Source organism: Rhinolophus hipposideros, assembly GCF_964194185.1.
Source record: "Rhinolophus hipposideros genome assembly, chromosome: 11".
Taxonomy (NCBI): Eukaryota; Metazoa; Chordata; class Mammalia; order Chiroptera; family Rhinolophidae; genus Rhinolophus; species Rhinolophus hipposideros.
Window position 1 is genome coordinate 83,300,462 of NC_138057.1, and position 23,647 is coordinate 83,324,108.

General features: G+C 57.5%; 1 long non-coding RNA gene across 1 annotated transcript; it reads right to left on the reverse strand.

Moving 5' to 3' along the window:
* Window positions 1-19,799: 19,799 nt before the first annotated feature.
* Window positions 19,800-22,783, reverse strand: LOC308504684. Its single transcript, XR_013994412.1, has 3 exons — window positions 22,681-22,783; window positions 21,080-21,131; window positions 19,800-20,007 (listed from the first exon to the last, which is right to left on the reverse strand). It is a non-coding gene; the product is annotated as an uncharacterized lncRNA (long non-coding RNA).
* Window positions 22,784-23,647: the final 864 nt, after the last annotated feature.

The following is a 23,647-nucleotide window of genomic DNA, read 5'->3' on the forward strand; positions in this document are numbered from 1 at the left end:
GCCACTAGCCCCAACCTGAGCGTCGGGGTCCCACAGACTGACAGGGTGCCCCCTGCAGCCCTGGCCCTCCCGTTTCTTCGGAGCCCAGTTCAAGGCAGTAGCCAGAACTCCAATGGGTTTAGGAGCTGGCATCTGACCCGTCTGGCAGGTGGTTCCTGATGGCTGGGGGCTTCCAGCAGCAGGATTGTGACAGCAGCTAGCAGAGGTGCATAGCAGGGAAGGGGCGGAGAGATTTGGGTCCTCCCAGACTCGGCAGCACACCCAGACTTTGTGTTTTGGGCGTTGGGGGTTCTCTGAACTGGCCTCAGGCCGAGAGGAATGGCGCTGAGGTTGCCCGCGAGGCCAGCACTTGCGCTTGGAACGTCTCTGCCGCCCCTCCCCCACACTCCTAGTGGCCTGTCCCCAGTTACACCAGCTCCACCTCAGGTTGCAGTCACACTGGCCTGGCTCGGAAGCTGTGGGTGTGTCTGTCCAGGCCACCAACTGTCCGCCTACACCCTGCGTGTCTGTGCACGGTGGACAGGCTTCATCCTGACAGTGGACGGGCACGTGTGCCCACGGTCCCAGCCCCTCCAGCAGCCTGGCAAGTAGGTCACGCCTGTCTGGGCTGCATGTTTGTCCTGCGTTAGGAACGTCTTCTGGGTTTTGACTTTAGGCTTGTCAGCCCTTTTGGAAGTGGACAGGACACATGGCAATGTCACTCTCTGGCAACATCCAGGGGTACAGCCAGAAAAGCCGGTCCTGAGGGGACCCCAGACCGTGATATGAATGCCCATTAGAAGCACACAGACAGGACGGAGGTCCAGAGAGGATGGGCACTGACTGCTGGGCCTGGGGGCCCCCCACGCAGCCAAACAGGGTGGGGACTCACACACCCCACCTACCGGGCGCTGGCCCAGAGGAGCCACTGAAGGTCCCTCAGCCTAGGCCAGTCCGAGGGACGATACAGCAAAGGGACGGAGGGGTGGGCTAGGGCAGACGGCCAGTGTCGCCTCCTTGTCTTGGACAGCATGGGCTTCTGGGACACGTGGGGGTTTGGACCAGGAGGAGTAGGCGGGGCCGTGTCCAGTGTGAAGGGTGTGGGTGTCATGCCGCTGAGGATCCTTCCTAAAGCAGCCAGAGTTGCATCAGTGCCACCAGGAGCCACCCAAGGCAGTGGGGTCCAGGTCCTCAGTCCTCCAGGGGCCATCTGGTGGGAACTGAGGCTGGGCTCTGGCTGAGACCCAGGGCTTTTCTGGGGGAGGGGCAGACAGGGAGGCCCCAGAGGCTGTGGAGAGAGCCTGGGAGTGACCTCATGGGATGGGGTGACTGGCCTGGGCCCACGCTGCTGTCACCCCTGGGGGCTGTGCTGAGCCTGCCGTCACCCCAGCTGGCGTCCACAGTGTGCTTGAGGCTCTGAGGCAGTGCCGGGACCCCCACACCAGCCCTGTGGCCTGCCCCTCCCGCAGCCTCTAGAGCTCGCAGACCAGGGTCTCTCCCTGCACAGGGTGGTGGCCACCCCTCCCACAGCCTTTGTGCCTGTGTGACCCTGGGGCCACCGAGTGTGGGAACTGGGCTGGGGGCCTCGAAGCACAAAGGCCGGGGAGGGGCGGGGTCAGCAGCCGCTGAGCCTCTTCCTGTCTGTCCCTACGTCTGTGGTTGGTCATCAGGATAGAGGGAGGGTCTCCAGGCCCGGGACAAGGCCTGGTGGTGGCATCCCGGCTGGCCCCTGGTCTGCACTCTGGGTTTGGGCACTGGGGGGACAGCAGCCTGGACTCCCCTCATGCCCCACATCCTGGGTGCCCACTCCCTGGGGCCAACGTCTCTGACATCCAGGCCACTCTCTTGCTCCCACACATGGCCACCGTCTTCTCCCCACCACAGCGGAGGGGGACCGGAGGGACAATAAAAATAGACGTTATGCCTGGCCATGTCAGGGGTTCGTGTGGAGGCTTTTTTTTTTTTAACTCAAATTTCTTTGATAAAATATTTTCCCATGGTAGACGGCACTGGGAACGTCCTCTTGGCAGACATTCTCGATGGACAATCCCAGGCCCAGATCACCAGCTTCAGGGGTCACGACCCCGCCCTCCCCGAGAAACCCACTGCCCCTCACCCACCAGGCTCTAGGGACAGCGGGTGGCCAGTGGGCAGTCTCCGTGCCTGACAGAGGCTTCCACCACATGGCTTCTGGCCTTGCAAGTTTCTCTGTCCTCACAAGCAGACATCCCAGAAAGCAGGTCCCAGTCCCCAGGGCACATGCCACCTGGAGCGTCAGCACCACTTGGAGTTTGGTGCTGGGTGCTGGGGCGAGGCCTGGTTGCAGACCCCCGGCTGGGTGCCCAGGCCCAGCCTCGGACTGGCCCTTTCCCGTTTTCACTCAGTGCCCGCCACGCCCCCCAGTGCACCAGGCAGAGAGCACCGGGCTTGCTCTGGGAACGCTCTGTGTGCTCAGTGGGTTTCCCTCTGGGAACGGCACCAAAATAGCAGAAGGAAGGACAAGAAGTGGAAACAGCCTGGCGGCTGGAGCTCTCCAGGGAGCAGCCAGCTCCGGCTGGGGGCAGCGGAGGCCCTGAGCCAGTGTCCAGGGTGCTTAGGTCTGCTGGGGGTGCAGGGCAGGGCCTGTCGACAGAGCCAGCACTGAGGCCCACTCTGCTTAAGTCCTAAACGGCCACTCTCCGCCGGCCAGTGCCCAGCACCCTCTGATGTCCAGATGGGCTTATGAGCCGACCCAGCCCTCACTGTGGCCAGCGGGGGCCGAGAGGGGTCTGCAGCCAGATGGAGCCTGCTCACTGCGTTGAGCCCAGTCATCCCCTGGAGGGTCCGTGAGGCACCTCTCCTGGGCTTCTCAGTGTCTACCTGTGGGATGGCCTCGGGCTCACCTTGGCTCGCCCTGAGAATAGCATGTCCTCTGGCCTGGGGCTGGGAGTGGGGGCGGCCAGTGTGCCCAGCTGCTGCTCGGGCTTCGCTCCTGGGCTTCGGCGCGAAACGCTACATCAAGGGGCTCGGGCTGCGGGTGGTGGGAAGGTGGCCTGAGGCCTGCCCTGTGCTGGTGCACAGATGTTGCTGCAACTTCGCAGGGAGCCACCCTGCCCACGGGGACTGACCCGACCTCTGGCCTAAGCATGGGTGCTACCAGGTGGCGACACAGGGAGCTGTTCTCCCACCCGACGCAGGACGCCTCTTTGGCAACCAAAGCCACCTTCAAATGTAGAAATTTGATGCCCTGCTCTGCCCACCTTGGCCTGTCACCCTGGTCTTTTGAGGGCCTTGTACACATGTGTGGACCCCTAACCACCTGTCTGCCAACCAGGGAGAGTCGTGCCCTGCGGCACACGCAGCCCGCCTGTCTCTGGACAGCTACGAGCCTTGGTGGCTCCTCAGGCCCTGGGGGTCCCCACTTCTGACACAGGCCCACTGGGTGCCCATGTCTGGCCTAACACCTGCTGCTTGGGCAGCAGCCAGCTCATCACTGCGGCCAAACACACAGGTCTCTGCCTGGGTCCCCACCCCACAGCCACCTGCCATGTCCTTCGGGACCAGTGTGGCTGCCTTCTGCTTTCTGGCCAGGGCAGCCGCATGGCCACAAGCCGTGGATCCTGTCTGTCCTCCACCAGCTGACCACGTGCAGAACACATATTTACCCTGAACAGGGATGGCACTGGGCAGGGCCCCAAGCTGGGCAGTGAGCTGGGGGCTGAGGAAGCCACGGTCCCCTTCCCTATGCCTGAGCTAGGGTTTCCAGGAGGGAATTCCAGCCTGTTCTCAGGAATTCTTTTCGCCTTTCCATTCCCGAATCCCGAGAAAAGTTGGTCGGGAAATCGGGAAAATTGGCTCTTTGAACCCAGGTGGTTGGTAGTATCGGCCGTCACTTTGTGGAAACGATTCATCGTGAAGAATAGAAAACAGTTTATATCTAGGGATTCAGGAACGGAAAAGCGAAAAGAATTCCTCAGAATGGGCGGGGCCGGGAATTCCCACCTGGAAACCCTGCTGAGTTTCCCGCAGGCCAGGTCTGCACCCTCCCATCCCGCCCAGGACCCTGGCCTCACCCTGGAATCGGTTCTGGGCTCTCTGTTCTTCACTGGCCACAGCAGCCGCTCAGGGGCCAGCCACTACCACCTGTCACCTGGGCAGGCCCAGAGCCCACTCCCAAGTAGCCTGCCACCCACCCTGTGGTCACAATGCTGAACCTGCCCACTGGCTGCCCCAGCCCCTCTGCTCTCACAGCCAGTGTCCCGCTTGGCAGGGCAGGGCCACCCCCAGCCAGGGGGCTGCCAGCCAGGCCCTCGTGGAGGCCATGGACACATGCGAGCGCACCAGAGCCCTGCACTCCCAGCCTCGCCCTTGCGGTTCTGATGAGCCAGGCGGCCTGGCACGCGGCTTCCCGGGGCGCCGGTGGGGGTTTCCTCCCAGCTACCCAACTTCCTGTTTTCTCAAGAAAACACACCACCGCAAAGGCTCTGAAAAGCTCATTAAAATGCCTCCCGGCTTCCCGGACGTCCTGGGGTCTTTACAGCACTTGCCGCTCAGCACAAAGGCAACAGTTCCCGTCCTCCCAGCTCAGCCCAAGAAAAGGCCCAGCGCCCTTCCTCACACTCTGCTGGGGGTGGGGGCTGGCCCCGTGGCCGCCCCGCCCCCCAGGTAAGGTTCAGCTTCCGCCAGAGGCTGGGGGAGCTGCTCCCGTGGACTTGGACGGTTGTAGCCCAACCCCAGAGGGTTCTGGGAGGGGCCAGCATGGTGCAGCCAGAGCCAGTGCCCAGCCCACCCACCAGCCAGAAGCCTGGGGGGCTGGAGACCACAGACAGCGCAGCTGGGCGAGCAGGGTGCCCTGCCCACTGAGTCAGCACATGGCCCCTCTAGGGTCCTAACCCTGGATGCAGCTGCCCACCCCTGGGGATTTCCTCACCCAGACCTTTCTAGATGTCAGGCCCTCAGTAGCTCTAGACATTGTCCTTGGAAAATGGAATCTCCCTCCCCCCAGCCAGACGGCACTTCCGAGGGTTTCCTTTACTCCATCCAGAAGCCCCAAGGGAGGTCAGGAGGAAGTCCCCCAAATCTTAATAGATGCCCCATTTGAGCTGCTCCCGCAGCCTGCAGCCGCCTGCCTCAGCCATGCCAGCCCGACTCTCGGCCACCTCCTGACTCCAGGTGGCAGTGCCCCCAAGACCTCACCTTGCGTGTGGTTTCTGGGGGTGGAAGTGGGAGGAAGAGGAGAGTCACTGCAGGTGAGGCAGTGGCCACTGCTTGGATGAGCAGAAACACCCAGGTACCGGGCTTCTGCTGCTCTGCCACCTGCCAGGGACATGCTGGGCTGCCTGTGACAGAGGTGGCTCCGTGGCAGGCGGGGGACACGTGGGACCCACCTGGCAGGGGTAGAAGATGTCTGGTGGGGGACACGCACAGTTGAAATGCCGGTCAGAGCACAGCCTCCGCTCACTTCCAAGCCCTGAGGGAGCAGTCCACCCACGCTGAGGTCCACCCCAAGCCCTGAGCTGGTCCTGGAGCTGCAGACATGTAGCCCCGCCCTGAGCCCGCAAGCAGCAGGCACAGAACCCAGAACCTGCCGGGCCTGAGCCTGCCCCACCTCCTGCAGCTCAGGGCCCAAGAGCCTCCCCTTGGCCCACCCAGTGTGGGGCAGTGGTGCTGGGCAGGCCCCATGCCAGAGCCCGCGCTGGGGATGGAGGGGGTGGGGGGGGTGGGAGAGGGGTGATGGTGCTGGGCGGAGGTGGGGTCCCCACCTCGTGGTACGGCAGCCCGGAAGTCAGGATGACTCTTCGTCCTGCCTGGCGGCGTGTGCAGGAGGCAAGACGACTGGAGAGGGCCACACTGCCTCCTGGGACCGGGCCCCTCTCACCCCCACATTCGCCCCGTCGTCCCCCAGAGCTGCCTCTGCCCGGGATCCCAGCAGCCATCAGATTCCTGCCGAGTCCTAGGCATGGCCTCCTTTTATAGAGCTGGTCTTAGATCATGCAACCCTTTTACATAATTACAAACAAAATTAAATTTAAAAAGCAATCTCTAAAAATCTAAAGAAGATGAAACACATGAACCACAAGGAGAGTAGTATTCCAACTGACAAGAACACCACGACGACCACATGTCTCTAGCGTGCTGAACTGCAGACCCCAATGAAAACACCCTGTGGGAACCCTGCTGGCAGTGCTGACACCGACATCGTTACTCTGAGATGCTGGAGTGTGCATTGTGACCTAAACCAGACGGGTAACGCTGCTGCTGTGTTAGCGTTTTCAGCTGAGAGAAAGGAGATGTGGGTTAAAATTAAGGAGATGAGACAGTGAACCCCAGATCTGTGCAGAAAGCTTCAGTGTGAGCCTCTGGTGTGTGTTTTACACATGCCTGTGTCTCATCTGCAGAGTCCTGGCAGCCCGTGCCACCCTTCCAGCCGGGAGCACCCTCTATCCAGATGGCTTTCTCACTGGGTTTCACGCTAACGGAAACCAGAGCTTTTTGGAGATATAACTGATTCCAGGTCTGAGGCAAAAAAATGCACACGGTGAAGCTGGAACATCTCATCGCATCAGAAAGCAAAGAAGTATCAGTCTATAAGAGTCACGTCAAAAGGACCCAGGACCCAATGAAAGCCCCCATGTGCCACAGGATACATCAGTGAGGGGCCGCTGTGATGGGCAGAAATGTCAGACATGGCTGTGCTGATGTGTTTAGTGTGGTTCCTTAAAAATCCTGTAATCTTTGGAGCATGCGTGAGGCCAACTCAAAAACATAAGCGAAAACTATGAAACTCTGAAAAGAAACCATGAGGGAATGTCACTGCACAGCGTTTGGCGATGGTTTCTTGGATACAACACCAAAAGCAAAGGCAACAAAATTAAACATAGATAAATTGAACTTCATGAAAATTAAAAACTTTTGTACACCATTGGACATTATCAAGAAAGTAAAAAGACAACCCACAGAATGGGCAAAAATATTTGCAAATCATGTATCTTATCGGGGATTAATATTCAGAATATATAAAGAACGCCTACAACTCAACAACAAAAAAGCAAATAATACAGTTAGAAAATGGACAAAAGACTTGAATAGACATTTCTCCAAAGAGGACATACAAACGGCCAACCAGCACATGAAAAGCTGCTCGACACCATTCGTCATCAGGGAAACGCAAATCAAACCCACAGTGAGACACCACTCACACCCATTAGGAAGGCTTTTATTAAAAAAAAAAAATAAAAAAAAAGGAGAGCAAGGGTTGGTGACGCTGTGGAGAAAATGGAGCCCTCACGCACTGCCGGTGGGGTGGACGTGCGCAGCCGTGGTGGACCACAGCGCATCTCTTCTGTAAAATGTAGCGCAGAACGACCATGTGAGCCCAATCCCACTTCTGGGCAAATGCCCCAAAGACTTGACGCAGAATCCTGAGCAGATACTTCTGATCTAAGGTTCACAGCAGCCAAACGGTGCAAACAACCGTGTCCATTGCCAGATGGGTAAGTGAACAAACAAAAAATACACACACAAGGAATTTGTTTGGTTTTAGTCAGGATTTCAGGAAATCCTGACACCTGCTACCACGTGCATGGACCCTGTGCTCAGTGAAACGAGCCCGTCCCAGAAGGACAAACCCTGCAGGACCCCTCACAAGAGGTCCCCAGAGGAGTCAGATTCAGAGACAGGAAGTAGGTGAGGGGGGTTGGGGGAGGGGAGGGCATGAATGTTTAATGGGGACAGGGTGTCAGTTTGGGATGAAGATAAAATTCTGGAAACAGATAGTGATGATGGTTACACAACAGTGTGAATGTACTCAATGCCACTGAATTGTAAATTTAAATATGGTTAAGATGACACATTTTATGTTCTATATATTTTACCACAGAAAAATAAGAAAAAAGCAATAAAGCAAGTGATTATTTTTAGTGATAACAAATATATACCTATGTGATGAATAAAAAAATTAAAAACAAAGAAACACAACTGAAGTAAATATGAGGAAAGAACCAAATGAAAGGGCAATCAAGGGAAGAAACAGAAAAGCTACACGAAAGCCACCAAGGACCGATGGCAGACACCTCGCCAGCAGCAGTGGCCACCAAAAGACAGTGGGCTGTCCCCAAGTGCTGTCAAAGTGCCATTATAAACCCAGCAACACTCTTGTGAAGGACAGCAAGCAAACAGAATGTTTTCAGGGGAAAATGGCCCCAGTGAGAGGACAGACCCTGTTTCCCCGAAAATAAGCCCTAGCCGGACCATCAGCTCTAATGCATCTTTAAATAATACCGAGTCTTATGTTAATTTTTGCTCCAAAAGATGCATTAGAGCTGATGGTCCGGCTGGGTCCTATTTTCGGGGAAACATGGTAACAAAGGAAGATCTTTCAGCAAGAACAAGCTCGCTTCTTCTTGGAATAAGGTCGCCGTGTGTGCACGTCCATACAGCACCAATTCTAAAAGCCATTGTACACATCAAATAGGATGTCTAATTGGTAGATTAAGAAAAACCACATTGTGGAAAATAGTAGCAGGCAAGATGGGAAGGGGTCAGAAAGCGACACTGACCCAAGATCCCTGGATTATCTTTAGACATTGTTAACTCAAATATACATGTTAAAATTTCTAGGGTAACCATTGAAAGAATAGAAACAGAATTTGTAACTTTCAAAGTAACAGAAGGACAACCAGAGCAAGGGTAAAAAAGCTAAAAGAATACAAAATAGGGAAAAAGAACAGAAAAAGTAGGATAAATGGAATACACAAATAAGGGTAGAACAATTAAACCCAAATTGTATCAGTGGTTACAAGAAATGTCTATGGACTAAACTAATAAGTTGAAAAGCAAAAATTGTCAGACTAGATTTTTTAAAATGCAGCTAGAAGCTAGAATCAGTTTATAAGAAATACACCTAAGGTATAAGAGTAAAGGAAGGTTGAAAGTGAAAGGGTGAGAAAATGACACACAAACACCAACCCAAGAACGCTGGGGAAATGGTACTGATATTAGTTAACAGAGACCTTACGGCAGGGAGGTTCACCTCATGACCATAAACCAATGAGTTCACTCAACAGGAAGGTAGAAGAATTCTAACATTGTATGTCTGTGCAGCTCCTAACATAACTAAAACATATGAAGCAAACACTGGCATGAACACAGAGATTTTGATGAATCTGCTGTCACAGGAGACGCCATACAGCTCTCAGTCTTTGATAGTCAGGCAGGAAAATAATCAAGTAATCAAATAATCTGAGCAACACGTTAAGTAAGCGTGACCTACTGAGTGTGAGTGTGTGTGTGTAAGTGTGAGTGTGTATGAGTGTGTGCGTGCACGTCAGTGTGAGTGTGTGAGATGCACACAACTGGAAGAGAACATGTACCTTTTAAAGTCCACGTGGAACCTTTAAGAACAGGGTCACCTACTTGGCTAGAAAGCGAGTCTTCACAAATAAACTGGCCGTGTGTGGACTAAGCGCCTTGACTACGGAACAGGTAGGTTAGAAATCATTTTAAACGGATAACTAAGAAGCTCCTGAACTCCAAACTTTCTGGAATTAAAAAAGACTTTTCAAGAACTAAGTCAAATAAGGAATAACACTCAAACATTATTAGAACTAAGAAATAATGAAAATACTACATGTCAAAACTGATGGAATGCAGTGAAAACAGTACTTCAAGAAAAATTTATGGTCTTGAATGTTTACATCATAAAATTTAAAAGGCTGAAAATTAAAGAGCTAAGCACTCCACTTGGATATAACCAAAAGCAAGTGGAGGAAGGAAACTATAAAGATAAGAACAGAAATTGTGAGATAGAAGACAAAAATGCCCCAGAAAGGATCAACGAGCCAAACACTAGTTGCTTGAGCCGACTTAGGACATTGAGGGCTCTCATAAGATAAGACACGGGCGCCAGCAGGCAGCAGAACGTCTAGGGAGGGTGTCCACCGCTGTGCGTCCGAAAGAGGGGTGAGATGGACAAGTCATCCAAGTGACTAAAGGTGCAGACACGAGCAGCCCTGTTTCCGCCCCAGAAACTGCCAAGGAACAGCAGGCCCGGGAGGCCGGCGGGAAGCCGGCCAGCGGGAGGACGGGTGGGTGCAAACATCAGTCAAAGCTGCAGGAAACGCCAACGCATTGATGAGGCTAGAAGAGAAGATGGCGGGAAAGAAGAGATCGGCCGCGCTGGAGCTGGAATGGGCCGAGACCCCAGAGAGGAGCTGCAAGGTCAATCCCAAAGGAAAAATGCCAGCGTTCCCGGCTCAAAAGGGGGAAGACAGCACGGTGAGCTCAGGGCTGCACAGAAAGCCGAGGTGGGTTCCATTTCTTTTCCCGTAAGAACGCACATGGATCTCAGGGCTTCTTGGGACTGGTGTGGGGCATTCGGCAGTTCAGACTGAAACGTTCCCTTTTATCAGAAACGACAGAGATGGCCCTTGTCACCACTTAACGTAGTAAGATGAGGAAACGAAGCAAAACCTCTAAGAACTGGAAAGGAAGGAACAAAATTCTCATTGTTTGGAGATGATATATCCACAGAAAGAACCGCAAGGAATCGACAGCCCGGGCAGTAGAACTTAGGAGAGTTTCATGAGGTTTCTGGAAATAAATCAATTCCTGGGTAGCTAAGAACTATGGGCCATGTATCCACAGAGAAGAAAACAGCACCACTGGTTATATTTCAGCAACAAGCTGGGGAGTTCTGGTCTGAAACCTAAAGAAGCGCTCCCAGGCCTGCGCGAGGTTCTGAGCCCTGTTTGACTGGGGAGTCAGAGAAACACTCATGGGCAGGAGACTTGGAGTTAGAACTGTCGCTCCCCCTGCACTGACTCGCAGCCTCTACCCACACATGTCCAAGCAGAGCCCCCAGGAGGAGGCAGGGCCTCAACCTACTAGGTGTCCCCGTGAACCTAAGACGGCAGCGGACAGGTGCCAAGGGTCCCCCAAACCACACACAGCGTCCGTGACTCACTGGACGGGGCATACAGTCATGCTCGTGGCCAGGATTCATTGCAGGGACAGGATCGAAGCCACATCACATGTGCACAAGGCAGCTGGGCCGGCAGAGTCTGCAGGTGGTCATCTGGCCGTGCCCACACCCCCGACAGCCGCCGGTAGCACGCGGGTGAGGTGAGGGCTGTCAATCATGGGGTGCATCGGAGGCTGGTCAGGGGTACCCTCTGCCCGGCACAGACCCAGAGGAACACAGGGGTCCACGCAGGCCGCCCTGTTGGGACGGCGGGTTAGAGAGTTTTCTGTCAGTTAGGGAACAGTGGACTGGCCGTTTCTTGTTTGATGTTTGCAAGCGTGTTATAGAGCACGTCACGAAACCCAAATGTGCCCCTTTTATCCCAGATGCCTAATTCATTTGCCCAGGAGTTTCGATGGGAGACACATGCCTCGGAAAGGTCCACAGGAGAGAAAACTAAAGGGACACACGCAGCTGCTCCCAGTGCCCAAGGATGTTCTCTGCAGAAAGTGCCTGATGGGCCACATGTGCCTGTGAAGTCATTACGAACAGGCTGCGGTGACACACGCTGGCCCAACTGTCTGCAAGGTCTGCGTGAACGGCAAAAACAAAGCACGTGCAGAGGAAATGCATGAGTTTGCAGAACACGGACTTCTCAGGAGCTTAGCCCAGAAAACAGAGATGGAAATGAGTGTACAGGACTTTGGAAGGTATGTGGGTCAAACCCGCCCACAGGATGGGACGACATGGAGGGTCAGGGTGCAGCCCCTGCAGGGGCTCCGTGCAGAGCCCTGAGAAGGCGCTTCCCACGCCCTCGGGGGTGCTGGGGGCCTGTGGGGACAGAGCCAGGAGGGCAGTTTCCAGGCTCTCGGCCCCACGTGGAAAGGTGCTGGCTTGGGTAGTAAATGGCCATCAACTGTGATTGGATGGCCATCAGCTGTGGCTACTTGGCCGTCAGCTGTAACCAGTGAGCCATTGGCCACTAATATAACTGCCGTGGCTATGCTAGCAGAAAAAATGGGGGCTAGCAAGAAGATGGTGGCTGAGCCTGCAAGAGCAGACTGCAGCTAGCAGGTGGCAGAGTGTGGGTTGCGGATCATTTGGCTCCTGCCTCCTGTGTCTCCAGCCCAGCCGCCAGCGAGAATGCCATGGTATGACTCCCCCACTTATGGCTCCGTGGGTGTTCCTTTTTGGCCTCACCATAGCCTGTGTACTTATGTGGGGAGCGGGACCAGAGACCCCGCAGGCCACCGTGCGTGACAGGGCACCTGTGCTGTGACAGCCGGTGACACTACATTCTCAGGGCTGACAGGCGCAGCTCTCTGGTTCAGCTGTATTGACCCAGGCCCTGCCTGTTTCTCAATCTTCAATATGCACAGCAGCAAGGCTGCATGTCTTCAGGCCTGGGTGTCCCAGGTGGTGCACTCTCGCTGCCCAGCTCTGCCTTCCCATCCACTGGGCGTGGGTTCGTGGGTGTCTACATTTCTGCCAGCAACCTGTTCAAGGTCTCCCCGGCCTTTCCTCTCGTGATCCTCAAAACTCCTCTCGCCTCCACCCGTGACTTGATTTCAAAGCAATGTCCCCATTTCCAGGTATCTGTTACAGCAGCACCGCACGCTGCTGCCAAAGGCTCTATCCACGTCTTCGAACGCTGCCTCAGCAACCTACCACGAGCTTTGAGCCCAGCCCCGTGGAGGGCGGGTCCATTGGGCTGCACTGAAACCACATGCTGGAGGCGGGACTCTGGGGAAGAACCGTTTCCAGGCCCGCTGGTACTGGCAGGATCCAGTCGCCGGTGGCAGCAGGACTGAGGTGCCATGTCCCTTGACGTGTGGCCCCTCCTGAGGACAACGGCACAGCTGTGCTTTGACTATGACTTCGTCTCCGCTTCTGCTTCTACGGGCTCACGGGTGACACGGTGACACCCACGTAACCCACAGCAATCTCTCTATTTTGAGGTCCATTGATTAGTAAATTGCACCTGCAAATCCCTTTAGCCACATGTCATAAAAATTCACAGCAGTAACGCAGGGCTGAGGGAGGAGCCTGGTGCCAAACCTGCCTCTGATTTGCTGGAGAGCCCGGGCACTGTGAAGGCTGGTGGGAAGGCACCACCTTCCTGGATTCTGGATCCCTTGACTGCTGATGCCAGAGCACTTGAGAAGCCAGGCTGACTACCTGGGTCTCAGCCCCTACAAGCTGAAAACAACCCTGGCTGGGAGACAGAGGGACTTTCTATAGGGACAGTGACCTGGGCCACTCGTGGCACGACCATCTTTCCCTCCCCTGGATGCTGGGACCAGGCCTCCGGGAGAGGTGCCCGTGAGGGCCCCGTGATGAGGGAGAGTGGACACAATCTCGTGCATGCCAGAGGCCAGCACAGGAGGCGTGGCTCTGACCAGGCCCACTCCCCCCCGGTCTGCCTTCCCCCCACGGGCAGACTCAGTCATTCTCCCAGTCTCAGCTTCCCCACTAGTGAGGCGGGGCCATGGGGAACGGCTGTCCAGCCGAGCCAGGGGGTCGGAGGGCCGAGCGCCCACAGCGGCCTTCCCGGCCTGGTGCACAGTGTGCAGGAACCTTGGTTCTTCTCCCCACGGGCCACCACTGACAGATGAGCCCCAGCGTGTGCAGGCCCACATCCTGTCTGGCTCTGTGCCTCAGGGCGAGCCATAAAAGAAATCACATATTAAAATCAAAATTACGAGGCAGCCATCTCCTGCAGCCGACGAGTCTCAGCAGCCAGAAGTGGGAAAGCGTGTCCACATGGCACATAAATACACTGCAGTCCACCCCCACGATGGCACACTACTTGGTCACCAAAAGGACTGAAGCCCTGACTGGTCCTATCACATTGGTGAGCCTGGAAAACATGTGGCAGGATGCCACTTACATGGGTGTCCAGAACAGGCACACAGAGAGGCAGAAACCACATGGCCAGGGGCCAGGGGAGGAGCTACTTATAGGTGACAGTGTGCGGAAATTGACTAGTGATGGCTGCACAACTGCAACTAAAAGCCACTTTTGCGACTTTAACAGGTGAATTGTGTGAATTATGTCTCAATAAACCTGTTAAAAAGATGTTTACCATCCACGTTCAAACCCCTGAATTCTGAGACCCCTGCTTGGGTTCCAGGGCAGCCCCCAGCCACAGCCCCCCTGGTGTGGGACTTGGGGCCCTCTCTGCGCCCACCAGGCTGGTACCTGACTAGACAGCACGCCCTTCCATGTGCCCAGGGCGTGCAGTGGGTGATGCCCGGCTCTCCGTGAGTCTCCCACCCAGAAGGGGTCGCATGGCTGTTTGGTAGGACACTTAGTTCCATTTCTGACAAATGTGACCTCCACCTATGACCAGCCAAGTCTTTGTGGAGAACCAGACATGTGGCTTTGATCACTGTGGCTCACATAGTGTAGTCACCCAGGAGCTGGCCTCTAGGGCGAGGCATTTCTTTATAACCCTGGGGCTGGTGCCCCCCATTGGAGCCCTGCCGTGGGTGTGAGCAGACCCACACTCTGTCTCCTGAAGGCCAGCTGTAGCCCCCCTGACCGAGATACAGAAGGGTGTGGACGTAGTCAGGGTAAAGGGTGGCTGACCGCATAGCTGGGTCGACTGTCCCCTGTCCCACCCTCAGCGGAGGCCCCTCTCCCCATCTCGAAGCCCCTACCCCACACTACCATCCTCGCCAGGACCCGCCCTGGACCTGAGACCAATACTGTTTTTCGAGAACATCGTCCGGCCCTGCTGCTCCTCCACCCTCGCCTGCCGGGCCTGCTCCAGACCCCAGGCTGCTCTCAGCTCCAGGCTGGCACCTCCTCACCCCTGCCCTTGGGTTGGCCATCATGCTCAGGGAGGGTGAAGCCATGGGACACTCCAGCACCCACAGCCCAGAGAGTGCACAAAGGGGGTGGCCCTCAGGTGTCTCATCTGACGGGCTGCCCCACACCAGTGTCCAGTGTGGGAGCAGAGGGGCTCCCCACCCCCAGCATCAGCTGAGCCCCAGGACACCTGCACCACCGCGTGCTGGCAGGGGGACTCAGTGCTGGCCAAGTCCTCTCCTCCATGAACTCACAGGGCACTGTAACTTTGGTGGGGAGGGGTGGGACCTGACCCTCCCCAGGAGTCTGAGCCCCTCGCCCTCCCCACGTCCAGCCGCTGAGGTCTTGGGGCTCCCCAGGAGGCCCTGCTGGCCTGGACAGCTCTGTCCCTCCAGCAGTCTCAGGCTCTCCGCTTCCCGCAGGCTGCAGGTTCCCACGTGGACGACAATATGTGGAAACCCGTCCACATTCTTCAGGATGTCCGCTGCCCTTCCGGTGGGCTCGGCCTTGGCACCCGAGGGGGACTGGCTTTCCGGCCCTTGCCCTAGGGTCCGCGTTCCTCTCTGGTGACTCACCCCCGTTACTCCAGGGTGGCTCAGCACTGCCCCCCGCTGGGTGCCACTCAGGACAACAGGGCGGAGGTGACCAACCCCACTGACCAGCCTACAGGTCCTGTGAACACTCACCCGGGTCCCCAAGACCCCACTTTCTTCCAAGGCCACTCACCTGGGGCCCTGATAACCCTAGGGTCAGGGGACAGCCTTGCTCCCTTGATGACCCCAGGGTCAGGGGGCAGCTCTGTGCCTAGACCCCCACCTGCAGCTTAGGCCCAGAGGGCAGAAGCTGACAGATGGCATCTGTGCTGGGAGGGGAGGGCCCCATTTCTCTGCACCTTCCTCCCTGCCTGCTGGGGCCTTCGGACCATGTCTGGTCCACACGTGTGCACTCCTGAGCCACACCCACAGGCCTGTCCACATGTGTGCTCACACTCCCTGGGAGACATTGCCCCTGAGGCCTCCAGGGAGTGTCCACACGAGGCAGAGCTTCCTGACTCCAGAATCACCTGCATGTGGTCAACCCGGTTCTCCTGAAACGCATTTCTCTCAAAGGGCCCCTTATCCACTGGCCACTCCAGGAGCGTAGGCTGCACTCAGGGCCCCCTCGGCCACAGGCCCAGGGGCAGGGCTCTACCTGGGACACATGGGCCTCCACAAACCTCTTGTAGCACAGGTACCGCAGGGAAGCCTGGTGCTGCTGGGTGACAACTCAGGGCTTTGAGTTGCTTGGTGACAAGCTCAGGGCTGGTCTGTGGGGTTTCCCACCCCCTCTACCCACCACCCTCCACTATCCTGCTCACTTGCACCCAGCACCACAGCCGCCCTCCAAGCCCCAAGGGTGGCCCCCGACAGAGCCCCCGTGCCCTCTGCCTAGCCTTGGACTTGGCCCATGCCCCTGCCACTCACGGAGCCCCTGCAGCTGCACTGACGTCCTCACTGCAGCCCCCCCAGCCATCCCGGCCCTTCCAGATATGCCTGCCTGTCTGCGTTTGCTTCCTGTCCTTCTCCCAGTAGAATGCAGATTCCTTGAGGGAGGGGCTATCTAGTGTTTTCAAACTGATGCTTACTTGTCAGCCTCACTCCCACGTTCTGTGCAGAGCCTCAACAGGCCCAGGAAGGACAGCCACCTGTCCACCCGTCCCCCCTTCCTGGGGCCAGCTGTCCTCGAAGGCTGGTGGGTCAAGGGCCTGGCTTGGCCCTGACCTTGGCAGGCCCTGTGCTGTCCTGGTATGCAGCAGCCCCCGCCAGCACCCATGTCCACGGGTACCCTTGTTACAGGGACGTCAACCGAGCACAGCGGTCAGCACTGCCCGAAGGCCGGGCTTGCAAGGGAAGACCAGACGCTCTTCAGATGCCCTTCTCCTGCCCCCAGGAGGGAGGCAGGACACCTGCCCATAGGCCACTGGGGAACTTGGGGGGACAACAGTGCTCGGGCAGGGCAGCAGCAGAACCTGAGGAAGGGAGGGGGAAACTGCTCCAGGAGGGGCACTCAGGGCAGGGGACAGAGGCAGGGGTGTCACAGTAGGACGCCCTCTCAGATTTGCAAGACAGACCGGCCCTCCTGCCATTTTCATGCTTTCTGTCACTTTCCCCCCAAACCTTCTGGATAATCCAAAACCCTCTGCTCCTTTCACTGTGTAGAGAAGCAAATCTTTAGGGTAAGCCCGGCCAGCCACCTGACACCTGCTGAAAACCCCGGATGCTATGCATGCAATCCAACTGCATCCTGCTGACTCAAGTCTGCGCTGGGCACCTGGGGGCTTCACCTGGGACCCAGGCCTGGGGAACCCAGGGCGCAGAGGCTGGCAGGACCGATCCTCCATCCATGTGTGACTGTCCACCCATGAGGATACGGGGTCAGTCCACACGGAGGCCAGCGAAGATTGCAGAGGGCCACCAGGGCCCCTCCCACTGGGGTCAGTTTTAGGATTTTGGAAATGATGACCTGTGGTCTCAAATTTGGAGGCCTCCTGTCTGGTAAAGCTACAGAGGGGCCTCACAGCAGGAGGGTCTGGGGGTCCCCTAGGGGATGCCGTCTCCCTGACAGGCCAGTCTCCTTGCTTCTCAGTGGGCCAATGGTGAAGGCGTCCACAGAAATCCTCTGCTGCTCCCCTCCTGTCTGCCAGCCCTGTGGGCCCTGCACACGATCCTGCTGTCCAGGGGCACCTGGACCCCCAACCTGCTCCAGCCTCGGGCTTGATTGAGACCTGTGGGGTGGGATGGGGGCACACCCTGTACTGGGGACACTAGATCAAGCCCTGGGCCCACCATGGCCTGACCCTGGAGTGGCGGCCCTTGGGGGTCAGTGGATGGCGTGGCAGGGCTGCTGGGAGGAAGGAGGCAGGGCCCTGCCCGGAGCCTGCACCCCAGACGCAGCTGTAGTCCCCCAGGCAGCCGGCCCCCCACAGGCCTGGCTCTGTGGGCTTCATACCACCTCGCTCTCTGCCCCTCAAGGCCCTGAGTTCTGGGTCCTGGTGGGGGGCCTCTGCTGGGGAGGCGGGTGCAGCCCTCAGGCGACTGTTGCCACTGTCAACCCAATGGGTGACTCTGTGCCGACAAGCTGCCTGGCCTAGGCATCCCCACCCCACATCCCCCTGTGACGTCAGCAGGGCCCCCCAATCCGGTGCCAAGGAAGGCATGTGCTGATACCCTCCCTTCACGGTCTTCCTGGAATCCCCATGACTGGGATGTTGGGCCTTCTTGACAGAATCTCTAACTTTTTAAATCTTCTCTATGTGATTTTCCTCCTCTCTGTTTATTTGTTCTGTGCTATGTTTTGGGAGGTTCCTTCACATTTATCTTCCGGATGTTTTGGTGAGCTTTCCATCTGCCGCTATATTTTTATGGACAAGCCTGTTCCGTGTAGAAAGCTCCTTCTTGCGGCCCCAGCGCTTCCTTCGCACGCAGCGTCTCTAAGGACCTCAGTACCAGCTCTTGTGTCTGTCTGTACGGCTCGTCAGCTGGTGAGGCCCGAGGTCTCAGTGCCCTGCTGTGTTCTCCTGCCCAGGATGCTTTTTTGGGGTAGAAACTGATTCTAACATTCATATAGAACAATGCAATGGGTCTAGAACAATGAAAACAACTTTGAAACAGGAGAACAACATTGGCGAGCTGGCACTTCCCGACTCGCCATGGTGCCACTGCAGTGAGAACAGTGAGGAGCTGCCATCCAGGTGGATGACGGCAGTGGGCACTCAGCACACGGACAGCTGACAAAGGCACAGGCAGATTCAATGGGAAAGGATAATCTTTTACAGCAAATGCTGCTGGAACAGGTAGACATCCATATGTTACAAAATAAGAACTGCATTGCATACCTGGCACCATAGAAAAATGACCTAAAAGCAGATCGTGGATCTAAACGTAAAACCTAAAATTACGGAACTTCAAGAAGTAAGCAGCAGAAAACGTCCATGCCCTAGAGTTAGGCAAAGATTTAGCTAACAACACCAAAAGGCGGGTCCACACACTTGTGTTTAACTGCTAACTGAGACTTCGAAAAACCAGGGACTTTCATCCTTTGAAAGACATGCTGAAAATAATAAAAAAGCCAGGCACAGGGTGAAGCAAATGTCTGCAAACAACGTATCGGATAACAGACTTTCATCTGCATTATATTTTGAAACATCTCAAAAGTCAGTATCCTGAAAACAATAAACTTAACTTTAAAACGTGCAGGAGATGGAGCAGCTGCTTCACCCGGGAAGATAAACAGGAGCAACCAGCTCACAACAGCAGGTCGCCAATCAGAACCAGACGAGGTGCCACCACACACCTGGTGGCACAGCTGAACTCTAAGGACCGACCACTGCAAGAGTTGCAGAGGGAGTGGCTGCAGCTCTCACACGGCGGGAGGGAGGGGTGGTGCAGCCACTGGAGAAGGAACCGCCTGACAGTTTCTCACCAGGGTCTACGCAGCCACCGCTCTCCCAGGCAGTTACCTGAGCGAGTGAGAGCGGAAGCGCACACAGATGTGCGAGCAGCTGTACCTGTAACAGGCAGGAGCTAAAAGCACCTGAATGCCCACAGGCGAGTGGCTGGCTCACACCATCCCCTGGGGCTCAGCTCAGCAGCACAGGCGTGAACCACAGACAGAAACGTGACATGGATGAACCTCAAGGCGGCTGTGTGCAGAGCAACGGGCCTTGCTGTGTGAGTCGTGGACGTGATGTTCTGGAGATGGACAGGAATCTCTGGTAACATGAAGCAGGATGGGGTCCCGGGACGGTGAGGGTGGTAGGGACTGGCAGAGCCGTGGGCTCCGTATTGGTTGTGGTTTCATGGACACAAACGCACGTCAAAAAGTACAAAATCACACGCTGCAAACACGCAGTTTTGTTCTTAAAGTAACCACATTCAATCAAACATTTTTAAAACAGATGCTTGCTGTAGTTTTTCCCCCTCTGTAATACACTTTATCAGATTAAGGAAGTTTTATTTGTAGTTTGCTAAGAGTGTTTATCATGAATAAGTTTTGAGTTTTACACTCTCTTCCTATATATTGAGACGCTTACGTACTTCCTATTGTCTCATCCCACAGGCCTGTCACCCTGCCCCACCCTGGGCCCCCGTGGGGCTCACCGGGAGCAGACTCTGATGTCCATGCTGGGCTGGCACCAGGAGTCCGTGGGCCAGCAGCCGCCTTTGGAGGCTGGGGAAGCCACCACGTCCACGTGGGCTCTGCGAGGTTCATCCTGTCATGGAGCAGTGGGCCTTTACCTGCAGGGACACACACCCTTAGGACACAGCCCACAGCCAAGGCCCCACACTCACCTCCGGCCAGAGCATCAGAACCCAGAGTGCCCGGAGGCTGGAGCACGTGACCTGCCCCTCCCAAGGGAGCAGGGGGCCCCGTGTGCCTGGGCCCCACTGGGAAACCCCCACACACTGGCCCCAGGCTGCATCCAGTGCCTGAGCCCCTGCACACACATGTGCACACATGCACATGAATACACACACACAGTGGACACACACATACCACACACTCACACATGTGCACACACAGTGTACACATAGCACACACAGTGTCATACATGCACGCACACACATACACAGGCCCCACTGCTGTCTGGGTCCCATCTCTGGAACTCTGTGGTCACTCCCATCTCTCCATGACAAAGGACTAGATGCCCCAGGAGACGGTGTGTGTGTGTGTGTGTGTGTGTGTGTGTGTGTGTGTGAGTGTGTGTCCTGGGGCAGCTCAGGAGATGGAGAGCAAACACCAGAGTGGTACTGTGGCCCAGAAATGCTTTGTTGTGGGCAAAATGGCCTGGGCCTGGCACACACACACAAGACCCTCAAGCTGCCCAGACAGTCCAGGAGGCCCTGAGGGAGGCTTTGGGACACACCAGCCATTCTCCCTGCAAGAGCCTGGTGTTGACAAAGCCCCCTCCCAGTGGTCCCCGCAGAAGACCCCTCGTCACTTCCCTTCCCCTCCCCCACATAGGTCAGGCTGTCTGGAAGCCAGATTGGTCAGGAGCACCTCCACCAGGGCAGAACCATAGGGCCCCTGCATGCGATTCTCCCGGGAGCTCCCATCCCCCTCTGGCCACCGCATGGCAGAGGAAGACTGGCTTGGCAGACCCGTGGCGAATGATCCACAGCCCGCTGACCTCTCAGAGCCCTCACTGGCCCCTCCGTGCCCCTCCTCTCAGGTCACAGGTGACCCGGACCTCCAGTACCCGGGCCCCACCCTGGGGGAGGGAGCCCAGGGCTCAGGGGGAGACGCCTGCCCTGGAGACCTGGGCCTTGTCCAAGCTGAACCTAACATTTACATGAGAAAGACACTCACCTTTTCAGTATTGAGTTCTGGTTGCAGCCTCAGCTGTGCCCAGCACGATAGCCTGGCAAACACAAAGGGAGCGGGTTACATTGGGCCTGGGGGACAGGCAGCACTGGGGGGGGGCTCCCACGCTGCTGCACAGACGCCTGGTCACCTCCCGTTACTGGCTCAGCCACGACTCCTGTGCAAGTCCAGCCATGTGGCCCCAGGCCCAGGGGCCTGGAATCCAGAAGCCTCCTGGCTGACAAGCCCCTGTATTGAGCCAGGCCCCACATTGGGGGGGTGGGGGGGCACAGGAAGGAATGACCACCAGCCCTCCCAGGCTGGGGTGTGGCCTGGCTGTGGATGCTGGACCAGAGGGCAGGCACCCCCTGCCTCTGTGTACCCCCCAAACCACTAACTGAATGGCTGTCTGTCCCATGGAGGCAGGGAAGTATGGTCTATGTGTGGGGGGGCACACACAAATCTGCCCCAGGACCCATAGAGCAAGAAGCTCTGCACCCCATCACTTTCGGGGGCAGCTGATCCTCGGATGGGGGAGTGGGCGTGGCCGAGAACTGGACCCTGACACTAGGCTGCCTGGCCAGGCCCGGGGACCTCTTCCTACTCCGGGGCAGCAGCGCAAACGCGAGGCCCTGAGCGCAGGCACGTAGGGCAGGCCGTGCTATTAATAATTTCCATACATCCCGCTCCCATTATGAGCAAAAATAACCCGCAGAGCAGCCGCCCCTCCTGCACAGCTCACAGAAAGGACCAAAATAGAGGCCTGGGAAAGGCCGGTCCAGCCTCCAGCCCACATCTCCCCGAGGGTGGGGCCAAGGGCTGGGGGGCCTTTCCCTGCTCAGCGTGCACCGACCGGCGCCTCTACAGTCTGGCCAGGTTCCAGGAGTTCGGCCTCTGCCAGGCCCCAGGGGCCCAGGGCCAGGGGAGGGGACATAAGGACAGGAGACAGGGTTCAGTGCTGGGGGAGGGGGCGCAGGGCAGGGGAGGGGGCATGGGACCAGAGTTTGGAGAGAAGGGGTTGTGGGAGGGGTGCCTCCGGCTTCAAGACCCTCCCACTCTCCAGAGCAGGGTCTGGGCCAGTGACTCCCCAGACGTGAGAGGGGAGGTGGGGCGGGGCCCCAAGGTGATCCCCTCCCCCCCATGCAGCCTTCACCTTCAGGCTGGTACAGCTCCGTGGAGAATAAGACTTCACGCTCCTTCAGGCCCCAGCCCTCTATGGGCCCCCAACCCACCCAAGAACCCCTCTGAACCCTGGAGCGAGGCCTCAGGCTTGGAGGGGTAGGCTGGTACGGCGGCCTGAGCCTGTGGGCAGGCCGGGCACTGGCCCTCACGGCAGCTGCTGCAGCTTCTCTGTGGAGGGGGCCTGGGCCCGCTCACTAACCCCCAGGCTCTCCTCCCTCTGCCCGCCGGGACTCCTTTCCCCCAAGGAGCCAGGGGCATCCAGGGGCCTGCGGTGCCCACCCCAACCTGCTCACCCGCTGCCCTGCAGTCAGGGCCCTCCAGGAGTGGGCACTGTGTCCACGGCTGTGCAGAGGGTGGGGGCTGGTGGGGGGCAGGCTGTGCTCAGAGCCTGGTCCCACCCCCCAGGTGTGTGACTTAGGCCTCACCTGTGGCGTGGGGTGTGCACACCACATGGCTGCACAGGGATGCTGTCAGAGGGCCCAGAGGTGACTGCCAGGCGGTCCTCATCCTCCGTGGCCTGCTCTCCCGAGTTTTCCCAGAGCAGCCAGCTTTCGCCCAGGCCGGCCCAGAGCGCTGCACGCACCTAGGGCGCCCTCTCTCGGCCAGGCGGCCTGCCTGGCTTGGGTGCCCGGGGCTGGAAGGCCATGACACCCCCAGGGACAGTTTGGGAGGTGCCCTCGTTCTTCAGTGCAGCCCCAGGGACTCTGTGTCCTGGAGGTTGGGCTGGGGGGAGGGCACAGAACCGGGTCTCACCCAGCCACGGGAGAGGGCCCGGCTTTATCTGGAGCAGCTGTGGTGACCTGGGGAGCCAGCTGGCAGGAGAACCACCTCCTCTAGGAAGTCCCCCTGCCTGACCCCATCTTGGGGCTTGGGGGTCCATATGGCTCTGTCACTGCCATCGGGCCTGGCTGAGAGTTGGTGTACAGTCGTTTCTCGGTCTGAGCTTCTGTTGAGGTCACTGCAGGCCAGGCTGCCCATTGCCCCCTGCCTGGTCACACGGGAGGCCCAGCAGGCGTGGGAAGGTCACCCGCCAGCCCAGGCCCCGGGCAGAAGGTGGGGAGGGGCTCAGACCCCACAGAAGGACCTTGCCCAGGGCTGGGCCCACCTGGCACCTCGTGGGCCTTCCTGACCTCCACCTGGGAGGACGGACGAGATAGTCGGCCACTGAGAAGGGAGCCGCTGGGTGCCTGGTGGCTGGGTCAGGGAGGGGCTGCAGGAACCTCTGGACAGACAGGGCCCAGAGCTGCTGCTTTGGGGGAAAATAACTAAGAAAACCCAGAGGGGTCAGGGCAGTAACTGTGGGAAGAAGGTTCCATGGAGCCCCAGGGCTGTCCGCTCCGGGGGGAAGAGGGCCTTCTCCCGGGTCTGGGACCCTCAGCATGGGCCTGGAGC